Source organism: Eubalaena glacialis, chromosome 8, assembly GCF_028564815.1.
Source record: "Eubalaena glacialis isolate mEubGla1 chromosome 8, mEubGla1.1.hap2.+ XY, whole genome shotgun sequence".
Taxonomy (NCBI): domain Eukaryota; kingdom Metazoa; phylum Chordata; class Mammalia; order Artiodactyla; family Balaenidae; genus Eubalaena; species Eubalaena glacialis.
In genome coordinates, this window is record NC_083723.1 from 82,026,022 (window position 1) to 82,047,616 (window position 21,595).

Sequence of the window (21,595 nt, forward strand, 5' to 3'; positions counted from 1 at the left end):
ATACATGGAAGAGACCCAGGAAAACTAAGAAACTTCAAGAAATTATTATTAATTATATGTGGTCCCAGGTTACACTGGCAGTATGAAATAAGTATGAACCTCCAACAACTACAAGGATGTGGAATAAGCAGTTACTGGGAAAGAATTCTATTCACTGCCTAAAACCTAAAATGAGTTACCTCTGACTGACCTCTGCTCTCCTTTGAAACCTATACCCAATCAGTCAGTAGATCTGTTACTACTCCCTTCGTTTCTGCCTTCCTCTGCATTCCCATGTTCCCCATCCTCGCCCTGGTGTCATCATCACACACCTGGATCCCTGCAACAGTTTCCTGGACTCTGCTTTTCTGTGGAGATGGGTTAAGGGTGCGAATCACATGAAGACAGCACAGACATGGGTTTGGGGAGTGGTGAGTAGTTCAATTTCAATAGAGCAATGGATTTATATCAGGAAATGGGAGACAAGTCTGGAAGGAGATTAGCATAGTTGATGGGAGGGCCTTGAATTTTCACTCAAAAGTTCATACTATTTGGTCGTCAAAGGGGAGACTTTTTTTTACTTTTGAGCCCTCTCCTGCACCTTTGGAAACTCATTCTTGTGGCTGTGTGTAGGATGGCCTGGGAGGGAGTAGGATGGGGAGATGGCTGAGTGCTGGATATAAGTTCACTGCAGTAGGAAAGGTCATGAAAGCCTAAACTGGGGCAGTAATTATGGAGGGGAAATGAAGGGATGCAAGGGGGTAAAGACATAGTCTTTTAATTTTTTTTTTTGATTTTTTATTGTATCACTCCTTTGAGTAGAAACCTTCAGAGGCTGCCTGCTATTTATCACTTTATCAAGTTCAAGCTCTTGTGCAAGCCTTTATTATCTGATTCTATTCTGTCTGGCTGGTCTAATTTCTCAGGTGATAGTAAACCCACTGGAGGTGAGGACCACACTTTATATTTCTGTATACCTACAATGCTTACTACAGCAGAGATGAATAGTAAATACTTGCTGATTAATTGAACCAGAGTCAAAATCTCCCCTACCCTTTACACAGGCCCCCAAATCTTTTTTTCTCTTTGATTTTTTCCAGCTTTCCTTGATTTACTGAGAGGCACTTCAGCTCTGAGTTATTTTAAAATTTATACTAATGCTCTAACATACGGGATCCTGTGTAAATTTTATTAACCATAGTAGTATTTATGTCTCCTCCCAGCTTATGGTCTGGCATATGACAGGGAAACATGTCAGAATATGTTAAACCCAAAATGTTTTTTTGGTTGTTTTTTTGTTTTGTTTTTTGTTTTTTACTTTTTGGCTGCACCTCACAGCATGTGGGATCTTAGTTCCCTGACCAGGGATCGAACTCTCACCCCCTGCAGTGGAAGCTCAGAGTCCTAACTGCTAGACCACCAGACAGAATTGTAAAACTCCAGGAGGCAGTAATTTCTCAGTAATTTGATAGATTTGATTGATAGATTTGATAGTTAATCTGTATTCTTGTTTTGAGATTAACCCTGAAAAGTAGTTCCAATAAAGTTTATTATTTAGTGCTTGGGTAAATGGTCTCTTTTGATATCTATCTTTATGTCTATTTATATCTATAACTATACACTTTGGAAAGGCATCCACCAAACTGTTAACGGTGCTTACCTGTGGGAAGGGAAATGGCATTGGGAGGGGAGCAAGTTGAACAAAAAGCTTTCATCTTTTCATTCTGTATTCTTTTATTTTTTTTTGCATGTTTGAGCATGTATTCTTATATTTCTTTTATTATGTAAAAATACATATATTATTAATATTATTAAATTCACATCTTATGGAATTTTAGGTCAATATCTAGAGATCTCATGTCACAAGGATAAAAAGAGGGTAATGACTAAATAAATTGCCTAAAGAGAAAATTGATGCAGCAAATACATTTCCAAGTTGGCCTACCTCTCAACACATCAATCAGATAATTAGGCCAGATCAACTCAACCTTGCTCTATGGAAGGATATGATCTCATTCTGCAGGCCCCAAAGCTGCAGAATCTTCTGGTGCCTATCTGGATGTTCTCTCTTTGCTCTTTGAGATGTCAGTGGATATAAGAACAAGAATATTTCCCTAATCTGGCATTGAAGAAGGTCTCACATATGTTCTAGGATAATGATCTGTTAGATCCTACTGCCAACCTTAAATCAGTTACAGAAGGTCCTGGAAATATACAGCAATTCAGCTATCTCCATGTTATTTACCACAGGTATATTAGATCCAGAGGAACCATTCTCAAGATTTACTACTGTTAATGTTAAAGTCTGACAAACTGCATCATAATATATTCATTTTCTCAGCTTATATGTCCATGTTATTTCTAACACTTTAAATTCAGCTGAAATTAAAATGTAAAAAAAAATTTTGCTGCATGTTTTTACTGTTAATAATAGGAGTAATCTAACTAATAACATTTTAGAATGTAGATTTACTTAAATGAAAATCCCAATGTTTCCCTTGGTGATAGACCTCATTCTTTTCTTCCTAGAAAGAAATTTAAACTCAGAAAACTCTTAATACCATGCACAGTAATTAGATGAGAGCCCAGCTTTTCTTAATGTCCCCATAAGAAGACTGACTTTGGAATGAGGCCTAGGTTAAGCATTTGGAAACATTTTTGGAAAGTGAGAACTATGCTTGGGTTCTCTGCTCCATTAATGTTCTTGGATTTCACGTTTTCAGTCTATTCAACAATATTTAATTGATAATTAACTCTTCTCAGAGACCTATATGCAAGTGAAACTGGTTTACCTGACTATAATACAACTCTGGATATTTCAAAATCTTTCCAGAAGAGCTGATCTAGTGCTGGTGTCAACCTTTTTTCTTCTTTATTATTTCTGCTTTCACATGGGTACCACAAATCCCAATAATAGAGCTACCAAAAGGCATCTCTACTTATTGTCTTTGCTAAACGCTTATTGGCTGAGAAGACAACAGACACTCTATACAGCTGAGTAACAGAAACTCAAACGGCTCACTGGAAATGAACGGTATTCATGGGAGAAATAGGTATGTTTTGTGTATAGAGAAGAAACTTGCTTCAGTAAGTCATTCTCTAAGCTTCCTGTGGGTAGTGCATTTTATATGCATGTTTTCCCAACGCATTAAAAACTATGTCTCAAGCTAGCTAAATCATATGAACTGTTTGATTTGCCTTATGGTGCCACAAAATTGCAGTAGCAAAATTTTATTTCCATGACCCAACAATGCCACTCCAGGGTACATACCCAAATGAATTGAAAACAGGTATTCAAATACTTCTACATGAACGTTCATAGCAGTACTATTCACAATAGTCAAAAGGTGGAAAGAACCCAAAGTCCATCAAGGGATAAATGGATAAACACATGGTGATATATCCATACAGTAGGAAATCATTCAGGCACTACCAAATGTAAAATAGATAGCTAGTGGGAAGCAGCAGCATAGCACAGGGAGATCATCTCGGTGCTTTGCGACGACCTAGAGGGGTGGGGTAGGGAGGGTGGGAGGGAGGCTCAAGAGGGAAGGGATATGGGGATATATGTATGCATATGGCTGATTCGCTTTTTTGTGCAACAGGAACTAACACGATATTGTGAAGCAATTATACTCCAATAAAGAGGTATTAAAAAAAAAAAAGGAATGATGTAGATGCTACATCCACATGCTACAATGTGGGTAAATCTTAAAAAACATTATGGTAATTGAAAGAAGCCAGATATAAAAGGTCACATATTGTATGATTCCATTTATATGAAATAGGTAAGTCCATAGAAACAGAAAGGTGATTGGTGGTTACCAGGGCTGAGGGGAGAGGGGAATGGGGAGTAACTTAATGGGTATGAGGTTTTATTTTGGAACTGTCCTGTAACTAGAAAGAGCTGGTTGCACAACATTGTGAATGCACTGGATATTACATGCCACTGAAATGTTCATTTTGAATGGTTAATTTTATGTTATGTGAATTTCACCTCAATAGAAAATATAGAAAAATAAAAACTTTATTTCCAAGGGTTTCTAATTAGTGGTTGTGAGAGGTAACTGCAGAATATTGGTAGGTAACTTGGACATCAAATTCCTTTGATTTGAAGTGGGGGTGAAGAGGTTAAAGGATTTGACTTGTCTCCCTAACAGGTCACTCCCATTCCCATGTGCACTGCACTCAAGGAATGCAAGGCCCTTACTATTTTGAAAGGGATGGTGCCAGAACCCTTGCCCCTAGTAGGTAGTCAGTGGATGCTGTGGGAAGGGAAAGTCAGTCATTACTAACATGCTGCCCCTTCACTGGAGTATCCTTCTTAGCGTGCCCAGTGCTCTATTAACAATGTGGAGTGTTCGAGAATAACAAGTAGACTTGAACAGCAATATTTCCCAAAGTGTGCTCTGTGGGACATCAACCCCATCAGATGGTCTTGCATTCAAAAACAGCTTCTGGTGAGAGTAGCATCGACATATATACACTACCGGATGTAAAATAGTTGGCTGGTGGGAAGCAGCAGCATAGCACAGGGAGATTGGCTTGGTGCTTTGCGATGACCTAGAGGGGTGGGATAGGGAGGATGGGAGGGAGGCTCAAGCGGGAGGGGATATGGGGACATGAATATGCATATGGCTGATTCGCTTTGTTGTGCAACAGGAATTAACACAGTATTGTGAAGCAATTATACTCCAATACAGATTAAAAAAAAAAAAAAACAGCTTCTGTGGTCAAATGAGCTGGAAACCACTATATTCTATATTTCCTTCTGGAGAGCCATGATGTCTGCTACCACACAAAGAAATCTGAGGGATGCCTGTAGTAAAGAAACCTTGTGAGCTCTGTTTACTCCTGACTTTCCCAAACCTTCTCTGTCACAGAACCCCTTTGAAGTGGAGAGCATAGTACTGAGAGTGTGGGAAATGCTGCTCTGTGTTAATAATAGTCTGGCCTTGATTTGTTTAGGATGATTGTTCAGTTCTTGAAAAATCATATTAAATAAAATCCTAAATTATCCAGAAAATTGAAGACAAGCAGTGGTATGTCAGCTAGAAAGGGAAGATTCTAAATCTTTGTACTGCTCTGGTTTACCACTGCCTGGCTCGGCAGGTGATAACCATTTCTCATGGAACTGACTCAGCGAAGCGTTGCATGGCTTTGCTGGTTAAACACCTGAGAATCAGTCTGAAACTGCAGAGTTATATATAAAAATACTCATCAACCATCAGCCTCTATTAAATGCAGTAACGGTTGCAAGCTGTTGAAAATAAGAATTTGATGGCAAGGCTGAGTGCAAACGTGATAGAATCCAAAATTCTCAGTTAAACTGGAAAAAGATTTGACTCCTTGGCTCTTTCTATTTCCCATCCTTCTTAACTTTGTTCCTTGTTCATTCCTTTAAGATTGTCAAAGCAGTTTACAGGCTTAATAGAACAGGTTAAACAACTTCATGGAAATTATCTAATTAGCATTGGTAACAGTGGCAGGTGTTGTTAGGCCAGTAGCTTCTTGAGACAAAATGCTTGAGCTTAGTCGTTAAAACATTTTACGAAGTGTCAGTATTGATTCATGTTTTCTGCTGCAAATAAGAGTTCTTTCTAAATTCCAATTTGGAGGAATCTGCGGGCTTAGCAAGTTCTACTCCCTGGTGTAATGTGATTTTCCATGCTGTCAAGTAATTAAAAAATTTCTCTCTATATAATCACTAATGAATTGATGATGACCAATTTGGTTATTATATTTGGCAGTTCCAAGTCCTTCTGCCAGTCTGGTGTACAATATCTGATGGGCTCCTAAGCTACTCCAAAGTGAGCAGTAAACACTGGTCTGGCAAAGAACAAGGCGTGTTTTCTGGGTTCTCAGCCAGGTGTCAGAGAGGAAGGTTTTAGCGGTAATAGGGAGACCATTTTTAGGAAGACTATCTTCCATCTGTCTTAGAAATTACAATAAATTAAAATATTTCTGAGGAAGAAACTTAAAATACATCTTTTTTTCCTTGAATTCATTTCATCCACTCTGTCAAAAATAATCTCTTTTGTATAATTGTTTTGCCTCTAACTTTGCCAACCGATCACTGCCTAGGGAACAAAAGCAAAAATAAACTCAAAAGATTGAAACCCAGCAAAATATTGATTAATATTTATATTAGCAAATTAGGATTAGATTGGAGTGAAAAGAATCCTGCTAAAAATAAGACCTGTGAATTTGGGGCTGCATGCAAAGACTTTTCCTACTTTCCTTTCCTGGAAAAACTCTTATTTGTTCTTCAAGATCAAACAAATGTTACTTCCTTTATCAAACCATCCCTAACTTCCAGGTAGATACAGTCCTCTATATTTATAATACTGGAATTATTCCTTTACTATTGCACTAAAACCATTGTAATTACTTGTTAACATGCTTCCCTCCCCCTACTAGACTAGGATGCCCATAGAGGGCAGGAATTATCATTCATTCAACACAAATTTATTGAGTGATACTATGTGCCAGCAGGCCACTTTGCTACTCCTCAAGAACATAGTATTCATCTTTTTATTCCCAACACTTAGTACATGCCTGTCCCATTATTGAGTAGGCACTCAATAATGAGTTGCTAAATAATTGAATAACTGAGTGAAAGGATGAATGAATGAATTGAATCTATTGTGTAATGTAGAAAAGGTACCAGTTTTGCAGTACAGTTTAAGTTTCCCAATTTGCAAACAGAATCAGTACAAAGCGAAGTTAAGCTCCCAAGGAGAGCAGGAACTGTCATTCTGTAAGGAGACACAGTGATTCAATTCCTGGTGGGCCTTTAGGGTTTAAAGAGACCAAGGCTATAAGGTGGTATAACTGGGAGAGGGCAGCCTTAACCTGGCCTCTTCTATGTGCTGGAGCTCCACCTTGTTCTGTGATAAAGATTGACAGCTGGCTAAATCAGGAGAATTCCCAGGGCTCCCTTGTTAATAACCAGAGAGGAGGGGTGGAGGGAAAACGGACCAAGGATGAAAGAATAATACAAATGAGGTATTTAAAAGACTGTAGGGCTTTCCCTTCACTGCAATATGCTTGTGGCAGAATCCATAAGGCCTGTCGATTTTTCTATTATAATACTTCCGTCTGATATTCTATCCCTCTTCATAAATAATATGCTAGGCTCTATATAGCTGTGGCTAATCATTCTTGACAGCAGGGAGTACTTTCCCAAGATGAGCCTGAGCCATCCTCAGTCCTGAACTCACTCATCAGCAGTTTGCCCACACAGGCAGTCTCTGGGGCTGGCTCAGACAGGCTGCGATGCCTCTGAATTTCACACTTGAGATGAAGGCTCAGTGCATGGAGGCTGATCTAGCTCCAATATCAAGTGTGATTTCTGTGGTTGCATTTGGCATGAAAGAAGAGAGGCACGAAAGGGAATCATTAATCTTACTTGTGATCCTAGTAGATTCCCTTGCCTATTTTCTGCCTGTCTCTTCTGCCAGTCTCAACAAGCTACCTCATGGTCAGCAAATAACATGTCTTGTATTTTAATCTTAAGAGAAAATAGAGACCATCAGGCACCTACCTTTTCTCTTTTCAATATCATGCCTGTCCTCACCTATCATTCTCCACTTTTCTTCTGTCTCAGAGAAAGAGGGAGTGTTCATTTTCTATTGCTGTGTAACAAATCATCCCTAGATTTAGTCGCTTAAAAGTACGCTTATTATCTCAGAGGTCCCATGAGTCAGGAATTTTGAAGTAGCTTAATTGGGAGAGCCTGGCTCAGGGTCCTTCATGAGGTTGCAGTTAAGATGTCAGCTCGGGCTACACTCATGTGAAAGCTTAACTGGGGCTAGAAGACCAACTTCCAAGATGGATCACTCACTTGGCTGTTGGCAGAAGGCCTGAATCCCTTACCACATGGGCCTCTCCACTGAAATGCTTGCATGTTCTCATGAAATATCAGCTGGCTTCCCCCAGATTGAGTAATCCAAATAACAAGTATGGAGGTCACAACACCTTTTATAACTTACTCTCAAAGTTGCATACTGTCACTCCCACCACATTCTATTAGTTAGAGGTGATTCACCAAGTACTACCTACACTCAAGGGGAGGGTAATTAGGGTCCATTTTTTGAAGGAAAGGGGATCAAAGAATTTATGGACATCTTTTAGTACCGCCACATAGGGATCCCTCCTCCTTTTCAGGGCTAATTCCTCCACCTATGAACTTAATTCCATCCTTTCCCACCTGCATTTGGCTAATCAATTATGTTCTTAATCTCTTAATAGTAGATCTCATTTATTGAGCATTTAATACATCCTGGCCACTGTGCCAAACACTTCATTAAGTGGATAATCTCACTTAATACATACAACAACTCCATGAAGTAGGGGAATGATTACCCTGCTGTTACAAATGAGTAGACCAAGGCTCAGAAGGTCTAATTGAGATGTCCAGTGTCAGATAACTAGTAAGTAGAAAAGTGACTACTTAAACCCAGCCCCGACTGACTCCACAGCTGTACCCCTCTCCACTAATCTACTCTATCCTGCCCCACATGGACCTTTGATCTCTACCTCTCCATCAGCTGCTTCTTAGCTGTCAAAGAGGCTCAGTTCTTCTTCATACAAAAATTACCTTCCTTTGTGTCCTGCCTCATTCAAGCTTCATCACATCTTCCCATTTGTAAAGTAGTGGTCAGCAAATAGTTCCTACTTCCACACTCCCATTTGCTCCAACTCACAGCCATCCAGTTCTGCACTTACCAACTTAGTGAAATGGATTAACCAGTGACTCCCTAATTTCCAAATCCAACGCCTCCTTTTCAGCCCACATTCTGCTGTATTTCCTCAGTGCTAAGATGCTCAATTTTCAACATTTCTGAAAGAGAGATGTCTTAAAAGCAATGGCACTTCGTATGTGATCGAATAAATTTCTTTGCTCCTCTTTAATTTCATTGCATGGCTCAGTCCATCTTCTTTGCCTGCTCCTCTTCTTCACACATCCCTCAGATGGTGGCATAGTTAATTTGTTGGTGTAGGAGAGCAAAATTTGCCACCCCAAAGTATCTCTTTGGCATGTGGATTATTTCGAGATGAAAACAATCAAGGCCCAAAAGACTCATGAAGAACCTTTGGCCGGCCCCCTAACTGCCTAAAGAATGTAGACAGAGGACCTGTTCCAGGAAAGGAACTATCACCATAGATAACTATAGTGTGAACTAGGTGTGTAGACGGGGAGGAAGCTAGCAAAGTCTGTTTGTTAGAATTTCTCTCTGTGTCCCATTGTCTCTCTGTGGACCAGCAAACGTTTGTTTACCAAACACTTGCTTTTCCGTCTTCACGTAAATTGCCTTCTTCTCCTTTGAGGTCCGAAACAACAACCCCCAACATCCTCTTTTGTCTTTAGCTAAAAGTGGTATCTAAGGTGAGGGTTTCAGTCATTTATGAGAGTTATTCAGTTTTCCTGGGCTCTCCCATGTATACATGTTATTAAACTTTTGTTTGATTTTCTCCTGTTAATCTGTCTCATGTCAATTTAATTCTTAGACCAACCAGAAGAGCCTAGAAGGATAGAAGAAAATTTCTTCCTCTCAGACAGTGGTGATTCACCATTTTAACATTATGCACTACTGGGTAATCTATTACAAAATCGTCCATACCACATCTGTGTTAATCACTTCTAATTTCTGCTTCAGCCTCCATCTTTCCTTTTAATTAATTGCTTATCACCTGTATGTCCTTTACAAGTACCACAAACTCGGCATGTTCCAAACATAAACCCCTTTCCAGACTAACTTCCCTGCTTTTATTCCCTATCTTGGATATTGACATCACCCTTGTTAAAGAACATCTCAGAGACATTAATTTAAAGCACAGCTGACATTTACTCATCTATAGGGGAGATTAGTTGTATACAGATTGCCATCCAATAGGCAAAACAGGGTTTATGGAGGGAACATTCTCAGTCAGGGGAGCAATGACAAAACTTTTTGTTTTGTTTTGTCCTTGGGTGTGCTGATTGGCTAAAAACTATCAAGAGGGCAATTTGCACCCAAGCAGACTGCATTATTATCAGGGAAGGTAATTTTAGTTATTCGTCATTTTTCCAAGAAATCTTGTGACTCAGCTGTGTAGTAGGAAGGTGGTATGTTCATCTTTCATATTTCCTGCTGATGTCCTTCCTTTGGTATCTATACCATAGTTGAGCTAGGACTTATTATAAATACTTACTCCCTTTTTGTGGTCAAATTCAGACACAAGACCATGGTTGACCATGAAGAATTTTGTGTCTTCTTGATGTGGTATCATCCACTAGATGTTGGTTTGAGATAACAGTTTATAGTAATATTTAAACACATATTGGAAGTGCTCAAGAAATAGAATAATTACAAATATAATTTTAAAATTTGGAACCATTTTTATCCAGTTTCCTAGTCGGCCTAAACCTAATCAGGAGAATTAGTCTCATGTCTCTTTATCCCTCATATTCCTTGGATTCCTTTGAGGCCTTTGTACATTTTAGGAACAGCAGCTAATGGTTGGGGGCCTAGGTTCAGTGAAGACATATAGATATATGTTAGCAGGTCTTATTAGAGGAGTCTAAAGACAGATGGTAAAACCACTTGTTGGAAAAATTGGCAGCCATTACAGTTGTTTGAGACAGGTAAATAAGGGAGTTCAAAGAGTTTATGGGAAAGAAGACAGCTGAGAGAAAGGCAAAAACAACTATGGCAGTTATTTTACAATCTAATACCTTGACCCATACAAAGGAAAGAAGTAATAAAAGGAGCCAAATGTTAAACTGTTATATCCTAATCACAGATCTTAATCTAAAAGTCTTTTATGGGAACTTGAGTAGCTACCCACTTTCAGAGCTCTGTGCTTCTAAAGCTTTTTACTGAGCCTTAGGTTTATACATCTCCAGTGGGACTGGATGTCCAGGTTGTAGAATCCTTAGTGACTTCACACTGGGAATCATAAACCCATGAGTATATACCCTAGAGTTTAAGAGTATTATTTGTGGTTAAATATACTTGATATGACCTTTCCAAGGCTGACGTCTTGGCATCCTCAGTACATTTCTCTTTCTGACTCACTTCACTTAGGATGATGATCTCTAGTTGCATCCATGTTGCTGCAAATGGCATTATCTTTTTTTAATGGCTGAGTAGTATTCCATTATATATATATATATATATATATATATATGTATATATATATATATATATATATATATCACATCTTCTTTATGCATTCATCTGACGATGGACATTTAGGTTGTTTCCATCTCTTGGCTATTGTAACTAGTACTGCTATGAACATTGGGGTTCGTGGATCTTTTCGAATTACAGTTTTGTCTGGATGTATGCCCAGGGGTGGGATTGCTGGATCATATGGTAGTTCTATTTTTAGTTTTTTGAGGAACCTCCATACTGTTTTCCATAGTGGCTGTACCAATTTACATTCCCACCGACAGTGTAGGAGGGTTCCCTTTTCTCCACACCCTCTCCAGCATTTATTGTTTGTGGACTCTTTGATGATCGCTGTTCTGATATATACCGGTGTGAGGTGGTACGTTATAGTTTTGATTTGCATTTCTCTAATAATTAGCGATGTTGAGCATCTTCAGCAAGTGGTTTTGAATCCTGAAATCTTTAACAAGGTGGTGTGCTCTTGTTAAGAGGCAGAGAGTTCAGAAGTTACAGCTTATGCAGCACAGAATGTACTTTATTTTAAAGATAAGAACTATGAAAAAATAATGTATCAGCATTGGCCAGGGGACAGAGAATGCTGAGTTTGAAGAGCTGTTCAGCAGTCGTGGGGTTCATTTTTATTAGGAGGGGGAGCTAGATTGGTTTCCTTAGGTTGGAAACTAAGGAAATAGGATTACTATTTCCTAGGATTACTAGGAAAAAAAAAAACCCCTAGGATTACTTAGGTTGGAGTGGTTCTTGACAATTATGTGGGAATTAGACAACGAAAAAATGCCATAGGTGAAATGTGACTATTGTGCATTGTTTTGAAGCAATTAGGTTTGAACAGCAAATCTTATGAGGGCAGTGAGTGAGAAGGAGAGCTAGAATAATTCCCGCTGAGGCACCAACTAGCTTAATTGTTTCTGCCACAGCACCACGGCAATAAACAAGGTAGCTAAACCTACCTAAGGTAGACCGTAGGCTTGCGATGAGATTTTAGCTTTTGCGTAAGCACTTTTAAAGCACAACTTACCTTTTCTGTACGAACAATTATGAAGGATTCAGTATAGTCAGGCTGCCCAAAGTCAGGTGTTGCTCTAATGTCTGAGTAGGAAAGAAAAAGGCCTATTTAACATTTGGCTCCCAAGGGAACATCTGTTTTAGTTTGCTTTTGTAGGGACTGAGCTAAAAGCAATATGGAAAAACCCAACATGCTAATGATCTCTAGGAGACAAACAGTGCTACCCAGTGCCCTTCTGAGGAGGGTCAAGATTGCAAGAAGTATCTTAACAAATTTGCTATTTTGAATTTAGGGCTTGAATATGGGAAATGCAAAATAAAAGAGTTATCACAGGTGAGATATGAACATACATAAAGATCAGAGCATAAGTAATGGGTGCCTAAAGATAAGAAAATCGTTACAATCTTTGTAAGATGGACAATTTAAAATAATTAAAAGAGTAACAATAATTACTAGGAATCCTAACTTAGAAGTAAAGAATTTTTGTTTAAAAATGATTCAAAAGCATGACAAAAACCAAAAAAAAAAACTTATCCAAAGATCATTCTTTTTCTGAACCGTCATTCACAAACTCTTTTACTAATTCACATGCCATATATATATATATATACACACACATACATACACACATGCACATATAATTAAATGATAAATTTATAGCTTTATAAGATAAAACATATATATCACATTAAACTTACCATCTTAATAAAACTACAGCAATTTCCTTGAAAACCCAACAAAACATATCCATTACCTTACATATTTGTATGTCTTTGCAACTACTATTTGAGTACTCATTTAATTACAACTTTTAACCAAAGAAACTAACTTCTGTTCCCTCTCAGGCACAGAGAAAACTGGAGAGGAAGCAAAGGAGCACTGTCTGCCATACTCAGGTACCTACAGCAGACCACAGCTCTACAAGGATGCCTGCTTGTGTACCACCAGCTCACATGCCACATTCATTCATTCTGCATGTCTGTAACGTAGCAAATAGTACCCTGTATGCTAATATGACCCAAAGGCATTGGTATATCCTTATTAATTCACTTACTGATGGTCACTCTAAAGAATAAAAACAGGAGACAAGGGCAGATATGTTAAAATTATGCTTGCTTGTTTTATATTCTCCTACTTTTTAGTTTTGATCTGCCAAGAAATTGGGCATCCAAAGGTTATTTATTAACTCAATTAATCCAAGGTCTCTCTCAAAGCCAATTTAGGATCTTGGTATTATGATTTAAGTTGATGCTATAAAATAATACAGTCACTGCTGATATCAAAAAGATTGTCAGACATGATATTATGAAATTTATACAGACAGTGGAAATAGAGTAGCTAGTTTTTAACATTTTCTGAAATTCTTAAGAGCAAATACTTTTTTTTTTATATGATGAAAGCTTTTATTATTTATTTATTTATTCTTTCTTTCTGGCCGTGTTGGGTCTTCGTTTCTGTGCGAGGGCTCTCCCCAGCTGCGGCAAGCGGGGGCCACTCTTCATCGCCTCTCACTATCGCGGCCTCTACCCGTTGCGGAGCACAGGCCCCAGTCGCGCAGGCTCAGCAGCTGTGGCTCACGGGCCCAGCCGCTCAGCGGCACGTGGGATCCTCCCAGACCAGGGCTCGAACCCGTGTCCCCTGCATTGGCAGGCAGACTCTCAACCACTGCGCCACCAGGGAAGCCCCCAAGAGCACATACTTTTAAAAGATATAATTATAACTCAGTGTAGTTGGACATACAAATTTCTTATGCTTTTATATTATTAAATAATTACTAATGTAAGCTTATCTGAAGAACAAGACTAGTAAAAGATTTAGGGAGTCTAGATTAGTATGGATTTCTATGAATAAACAAATCCAGGTCTTGCAAAAGTTAGAATATTAGCTAACATTATTTTTTACCCTGTTAAAAACAGAGAAAACTTATTATTGTTTTCAAATCAAAATTGTCAAACCGGTAGATTCAAAGGGTATGGAATTAAATCTTTCTTTTCTTGAATTCTCTTCTATTTATATGAAAGAGGATTAGCTTCCTAAGTCAATCAAAATAGAAGCTCCTTTACTTTTAAAGGGCTTTATAATTTATAAATTTATAAATTCTCTCTGGAGGTAGGCAAAGGTACACCAATCTATTTGTTTAGAAATTATTTATGCCCTAGATTTGTCAGAGTTCTCCAGAGAAACAGAGCCAATAGGATGTGGACCTATACAGAGATTTATTATAAGGAATTGGCTCACACAATTATGGGAGCTGCAAGTACCAATCTGCAGTGTGGGGCAACCCAGGAGAGCTGACTGTACAGACGAAGTCGGCAGACAGTCTGCTGGCAAACTCCCTCTTGCTCAGGGAGGCCAGTCTTTTGGTCTATTCAGGTCTTCAACTGATTGGATGAGGCCTACCCACATTATGATGGGCAATCCAGATTTAAATATTAATCTCATTCCAAAGCACCCTCCAAGAAAACAGAAAATTAACCATTACATACCCATACAATGAGAAAATCTTATCAAACTCTCAGAAAAGCTAGGTAATTATAGAGGGATATAGAGCTGAATTTCTACTTTATGATATGCTATTTTTCCACACTTGTTCAGTCCATCTGTAAGTTGAGCTAGGGGTTCAGCTTTCAGATTTATCTACACCTTGCTGTTGGGTCACAAAGCTTTCCCTCATATCTTGACGTTGGTCATTTGTATTTGTATGTTCTTCTATAGAACTTTCCTATTTCTTTTACTAGAGAATGGAGGAAGAGTCTTGTACTTAGAACCCTTTCAATTTCTTAGGATGTCATAAGCTAAGGACAAGCCAGAAGCAATCATTCTTATTCCATCTGCATTCCCAAAACACATGTTCAGATACATTTCTACAATTGCTATACAATTAGAGTTCTTTATTTTTCAAGTCATAAAAAAAGTTTCAATTTTTTCATTTTTCTTTGCCAGCGTTTCCCTCCCATTTGATAGCAGATGTGTCTGAGTTAGATATAACCTATGGTGTTCACAAATAACAAATTCCTGTGGCTAGTTAATCTCCAGTGATTAACAACAACAACCGAAAGAAGCTGTCTGATGGGACTTCTGAGATGCTGGTGTGAGTAGCCAAATAAATTTGAAAAGAAGAACACAATTGGGAGATTCACACTTTCTGATTTCAGAACTTATTACAAAGCAGCAAGACAATGTGGTCCTGGCATAAAGAAAAACATACAGATCAATGAATTGAGAGTCTAGAAGCAAACCCTTGTGTTTATAGTCAATTGATTTTCAGCAAAGGTAATTCAGAGGGGGAAAGAACAGGCTTTTCAACAAATGGTGCTGGAACAACTACGTATCAACATGCAAAAGAGTGTAGCTGGACTCTTCTCATATCATACACAAAAATTACCTCAAAATGGTCATAGACTGAAACATAAGGTTTAACACTATAAAATTCTTAGAAACATAGGGGTGAGTCTTCATTACCTTGGGTTTAGCCTACTAAAATGTGACATTGAAAGCACAAGTGAAAAAGAAAAAAAGTAGATAAACTGAACTTTATCAAAATTAAGAACATGTGCTTCAAAGGGCATCATCAAGAAAGTGAAAAGAAAACACACAGAGTGGGAGAAAGCAAAAATCACGCAGTAGGTGAAACACTGAGCCTTGGATTTTGCCTTTGGGCAAGTTGATTGCCTGAAAACTACCAAGGAGAACAGTTTGCCCCAGAGGAGCAGAAGGGAATTTCAGTTATTTCTTGCTCTAGTTCAGGTCCCTATCATCGGCAGCCTCTTAACTGGGTGCCCCCATCCCTCTGCCACATCGGTGCCAAAATTATCATAACAAAACACAGATGTTTGCCATCCCTCTGTTTAGCAGCCTGGATGGACTCTATATTGCCAGTAGAATTAAATCCAAATGACTTATAAAAATGGCATTCAAGGCTCTTCACAATCTAGCCCCTATGAACTTGGGCAGCTACATCTCCACCAGAACTCCAGCCCCACCTGCCCTTCCCTGGATGCCATCACCTGAGCTCCTCCTCTTTCTATCACAGTTCCCTCTACCTGGATGCTCTCTCCTTCTCTGCAAGGAAAACCTCCACTCAGCCTTCAAATGTTACCTCTTCCGTGAAGCCTCCCCTGATTTGCTCATCAAAGCAAGTCACTTCCTTATTTGTGTTCCCAAAGCACTTCATACTTACTTCCATTCCATTACTTAGCACTTACCATATCGTATGGTAATTATGTGGCTGCTTTGCTCTCACCCTGAGGCCAGGGGCAGTGACTGTTTTGTCTTTGTACCCTCTAGTGCCTATCTTCTGATGTGGCTCCGAGAAGCTTCTCAATAAGTATTTGGTGAATGAATGTGTCATCCATCACAGGGACACTGATCGGTGAGTGTTTTTTCAGTGCCTATACTAACCCTGCAGGTGATAAAAAAAAAAAAAAGACAGTTATAGTCTGGCGGAGGTTAAAAGAAGTAAATATGAATATCATAAACTATACAGCAAGCTAAAAGCCATAAGAGAATTATGAACCAAATATTACGGGGGTCAGGTAAGGGAGAATGAATCCTAGAGAAAATTCTAAAGATTTCTACAGTTAGCGATGGGGGCCAGGTGATGGTAGGGAAGGGGCATCCAAGGAGCTGTTTACAAATTTGACACAAGCCAATGTTGACAATTTCAATAACTTTCAGTGGCATGCTCTATTGCTGAAATTAAAAGTCGGGGGTATTAGGGATTTTATGAAAAGGTTTCCCTCTCTGGGAACTCCCTCCACTCAGACAGACAATATAACTGGAGTGCTTCCTTTGGCTGTCAAGGTGACCTTCCACTTGTTGGGGAAGGACTGTTCTCACTGAGACTCCTGAGTCTGTCCACACTGCAGCAGAGGCTTCCTCATTGTCTCCAAAACTTTCAGCTTTGGTAGTGGCAAAGCCTGGAACTTCTGGACCACTGTCCCCACCTTGATCTGATATTTCTATGACTACACTGGCCTGAGTAGAGGAAGGGGCAAAGAAAGCTTCACTCCTACAGCTCCACCACCACTAGACTTTCAGGCTGATACACCTCAAGCTTTTGTTGACTGAAATAAGGAAGCACAGCACAAAAGTTGTGAGTCAAGTTTTATTTGGGGACCTTACGGAGGACTATAGCCTCGGAGACGGCCTCTCAGGTAGCTCTGAGGAACTGCTCTGAAGAAGTAAGGGAGGAACCAGAACGTATATGAATTTTTTTGGCTGGAAAAAACATGTAGTTGAACATCAAAAGATGACTGCAAATCACAAAGAACAGACATCTCAAGTTAATGATTTTAGTGCTTTTCTATGTATGGGAAGATGCAAGAATCTAGGGTCATTTGAAATTCTTCCTTAGAGATGCATCTTAACTCTCTAGGAGCCAGCACAGAATGCAGAATGCTTCCTGTTTTTCTCCATCCTGAATTCCTCTCAGGAATACAATAATAGTAGGAGACTTTAACACCCCACTCACATCAATGGACAGATCCTCTATACAGAAAATCAACAAGGCAACAGAGATCCTAAATGATACAATAGAACAGTTAGACCTAATTGATATTTTCAGGACATTACATCCAAAAAAACCAGAATACACATTCTTTTCAAGTGCACATGAAACGTTCTCTAGGATTGACCACAAAACAAACCTCAACAAATTTAAGAGTATGGAAATTATTTCAAGCTTCTTCTCTGACCACAACAACATGAAACGAGAAATCAACCACAGAAAAAGAAATGAGAAAAAAACGATTACATGGAGACTAAACAACATGCTAGTAAAAAAAACAATGGGTCAATGAGGAAATCAAAAAGATAATTAAAAAATACCTTGAGACAAATGACAATGAAAACACAATCATACAAAATCTATGGGATGCAGCAAAAGCAGTTAGAGGGACGTTCACAGTGAATTCCCCTTAGGTGCACTGTCAGTGGGCAACTCCAGTGGCTAATGGCTTTATCCTTGTAGAACTGGAATAGCAGGCGAGATTTTTTTCTTTACAGTCTGGTAGTGAGAGACTCAATAGACAAATGGACAATGGCCAGACCATATATAAAACAGAACTCTGACCCACAATCTGCAGCAACCAGCCCAGGAAGCCAACCTACTATCTGCAAGTCAGACTTCTATCTCTAACAACTAGTCCGGGAAGTGAAACAATAACTCCTGTAACAATCGGTCCCAAATGGCCAGGACTTTATTAATATCTGATAGCCTCCCTAATTTTTGTTGCAGCTTCCAACTTGGGATCAACTGGAGAAAGCAAATATGCTCCCCTGACCAATCACACAGGATGCCATGCTTCTGGTTAGCCTGCCTGCAGCTTTCCATGTCAACAACCTCCAATCAGGGCACACCTGCAGCCTTCCTCTTTGTCCAGGACAAAGCTTTCCCACTCCTCTGCCTGCCTTTGGGTGTCTGCCAAAACCTAAGTGATGCTGGCTGACTCTTGCTATAGCAAGCCCTGAATAAACAGCTTTTGCTTGATCTCAATCGGTTGGTATTTCTTTCCACAGTAGAAAAGGGTTTTTATTTATTTAATTTTAAAAAACATTTTATTTATTTTTTTATTTATGACTGTGTTGGGTCTTCGTTTCTGTGCGAGGGCTTTCTCTAGTTGCGGGAAGCGGGGGCCACTCTTCATCGCGGTGCGCGGGCCTCTCAGTATCGCGGCCTCTCCTGTTGCGGAGCACAGGCTCCAGACGCGCAGGCTCAGCAACTGTGGCTCACGGGCCCAGTCGCTCCGCGGCATGTGGGATCTTCCCAGACCAGGGCTCGAACCCGTGTGCCCTGAATTGGCAGGCAGATTCTCAACCACTGCACCACCAGGGAAGCCCCTAGAAAAGGGTTTTTTAAACCAGATGCTAAATATTATTCCCAGAATCAAAGTGGGGAAAATGGTAAATGATTTATAAGAGTTCTCTCATGGGATAACCAGCTTTCGCCTCCCTCTTTCTCAAGTTTAACCACCTCGGCAATTCCCTAGGCTGTGCAGGGAAGCATACACAGGCTGATCTTGCCCTGGTATCTGCTCCTCCACCCTGAACAGCACAGTGGAGCGTGCTAAGCCACAGGAATCCCTTTCCCCAAGTATGAGTCTAGTTTAGAATCATATCACCGAGGAGCTCCAACAGAGTAGCGTGGGGTAGGCATTGGCCCCCCACCCAGGGCAAGGTGAGGTCACAGCTCCTCGTGTTCCCTATAATCTTCCCGCCTCTGAGGGTGACTCTTGGACGGAAGCCCACAGCTCGCATGATAAACAATGCTCAGAGACAGTACACTGGGGAGCCACATCAAGGAAGAAGAATATTTTCCTACAGCAGCATAATTGGAAAAGAATGTCCTCTTCCTTCTATATGACCTCGCAGGGAAGTTTTACTTGCACCGCCCCTCCTCCACTGCCCGGCCTGCCCTGGGTCCTCTTGCCCACAATGGTGTCCTGCTGTTTCCCCCTCCCAACAGCCGAGCCCCCTCACTCTGGGCGTCCTCACTAAAGACGCGGAGAATTAGAAGATTTCTCAGTTGTTTTTCATTTCTAGTTTATATTCTTAGGCTCAGCTGTGTCTTCCTACCAGGCTGGATTAAGAAGAAAGGCAGTTGATAAGATTTGCTCTCCCTGTATCCAGAGCAAACCCCAGGGATTGGGGTGTGAGGAAGACGAAGGGGAGTTTTTCTTGTCAATCTTGTGTATGAACATACAATTTAAATGAATTAAATATTCCTGCTTTAAATTTTTTTTTAAAAATGTGGTAAAATACACATAAAATTTCCATCTTAACCATTTTAAGCGTACAGTTCAGTGGTGTTAAAGACATTCACATCGTTGTGCCAACAATGTCTAGAACTTTTCATCTTTTTTTAGACATTCTTTTTTAATATTCTTTTCCATTATGGTTTATCACAGGATATTGAATATAGTTCCCTGTACTATTGTTGTTTATCCATCCTATATGTAATAGTTTATATCTGCTAACCCCAAATTCCCGGTCCTTCCCTCCCCCAAACTCCTCCCCCTTGACAACCATAAGTCTGTTCTCTATGTCTGTGAGTCTGTTTCTGTTTCATAGATAGGTTCATTTGTGCCATATTTTAGGTTCCACATATAAGCGATATCATATGGTATTTGTCTTTCTCTTTCTGACTTACTTCACTTAGTATAATCTCTAGTTGCATCCATGTTGCTGCAAATGGCATTATTTCATTCTTTTTTATGGCTGAGCAGTATTCCACTGTATATATGTAACATCTCTTTATCCACTCATCTGTCAATGGACATTTAGGTTGTTCCCATGTTTTGGCTATTGTGAATAGCACCGCTACGAACATAGGGGAACAATCCAGTGGGATTGCTGGATCATATGGTAACTCTATTTTTAGTTTTCTGAGGAACCTCCACACTGTTTTCCATAGTGGCTGCACGAATTTACATTCCCACCAACAGTGTAGGAGGGTTACCTTTTCTCCACACCCTCTCTAGTGTTTGTTATTTGTAGACTTTTTAATGATGGCCATTCTGACCGGTGTGAGGTGGTACCTCATTGTAGTTTTGATTTGCATTTCTCTAATAATTAGTGACGTTGAGTATCTTTTCATGTGCCTATTGGCCATCTGTATGTCTTCTTTGGAGAAATGTCTGTTTAGGTCTTCTGCCCATTTTTCGATTCGGTTGTTTGTTTTTTTGTTGTCGAGTTGTATGAGCTGTTTGTATATTTTGGAGATGAAGCCCTCGTCTGTCACATCATTTGCAAATATTTTCTCCCATTCTGTAGGTTGTTTTTTCATTTTTTTATGGTTTCCTTTGCTGTGCAAAAGGTTGTAAGTTTGATTAGGTCCCATTTATTTTTGTTTTTATTGCTATTGCCTTGGGAGACTGACCTAAGAAAACATTGGTACGATTTATGTCAGAGAATGTTTTGCCTATGTTCTTTTCTAGGAGTAGAACTCTTTTCATCCTGAAAAACTGAAACCCGGTACCCAGGGTTAAACAACTCCCCATTCCCCCACCCCTGCCCCTGGCAACCACCCTTCTACTTTCTGTCCCTGTGATTTTGACTACCCTAAGTACCACATATAAGTGGAGTCATACAGTATTTGTCTTTTTGAGACCGGCTTATTTCACTCAGCATAATGTCCTAGAGGTTCATCCATGTTGTAGCATGTGTCAGAATTTCCTTCCTTTTTAAGGCTGAAAAATAGTCCATTGTATGTATTTACCACATTTGGTTTATCCATTCATCTGTCAATGGACACTAGTGTCATTTCAGCCTTTTGGCTATTGTGAATAATGCTGTTATGAATATGGATGTTATTTTCCTTATTCCTTTGTTCTTGACTCTGGCCAGAGATACTGATAGTACCTCAAGCAGTGTTATTAGGGTGAAAATAATCAATGTTCAGTTTTTTGTTTTTTTTTTAAATAAATTTATTTAT

General features: G+C 39.5%; 1 protein-coding gene across 2 annotated transcripts in view; it reads right to left on the minus strand.

The window, feature by feature from the left end:
- The window catches only part of GGCT (gamma-glutamylcyclotransferase), a 77,346-nt gene that overhangs the window by 14,082 nt on the left and 41,669 nt on the right, over nucleotides 1–21,595 (minus strand). The window contains exons 2-3 of one of the 2 annotated variants that reach the window (XM_061197878.1): nucleotides 16,368–16,564; nucleotides 12,175–12,245 (exon numbers count right to left, since the gene is read on the minus strand). The gene's annotated coding sequence lies outside the window, so the exon portion shown is untranslated. The remainder of the gene's footprint in view (nucleotides 1–12,174; nucleotides 12,246–16,367; nucleotides 16,565–21,595) is intronic. The other variant, XM_061197879.1, reaches the window with a different exon arrangement.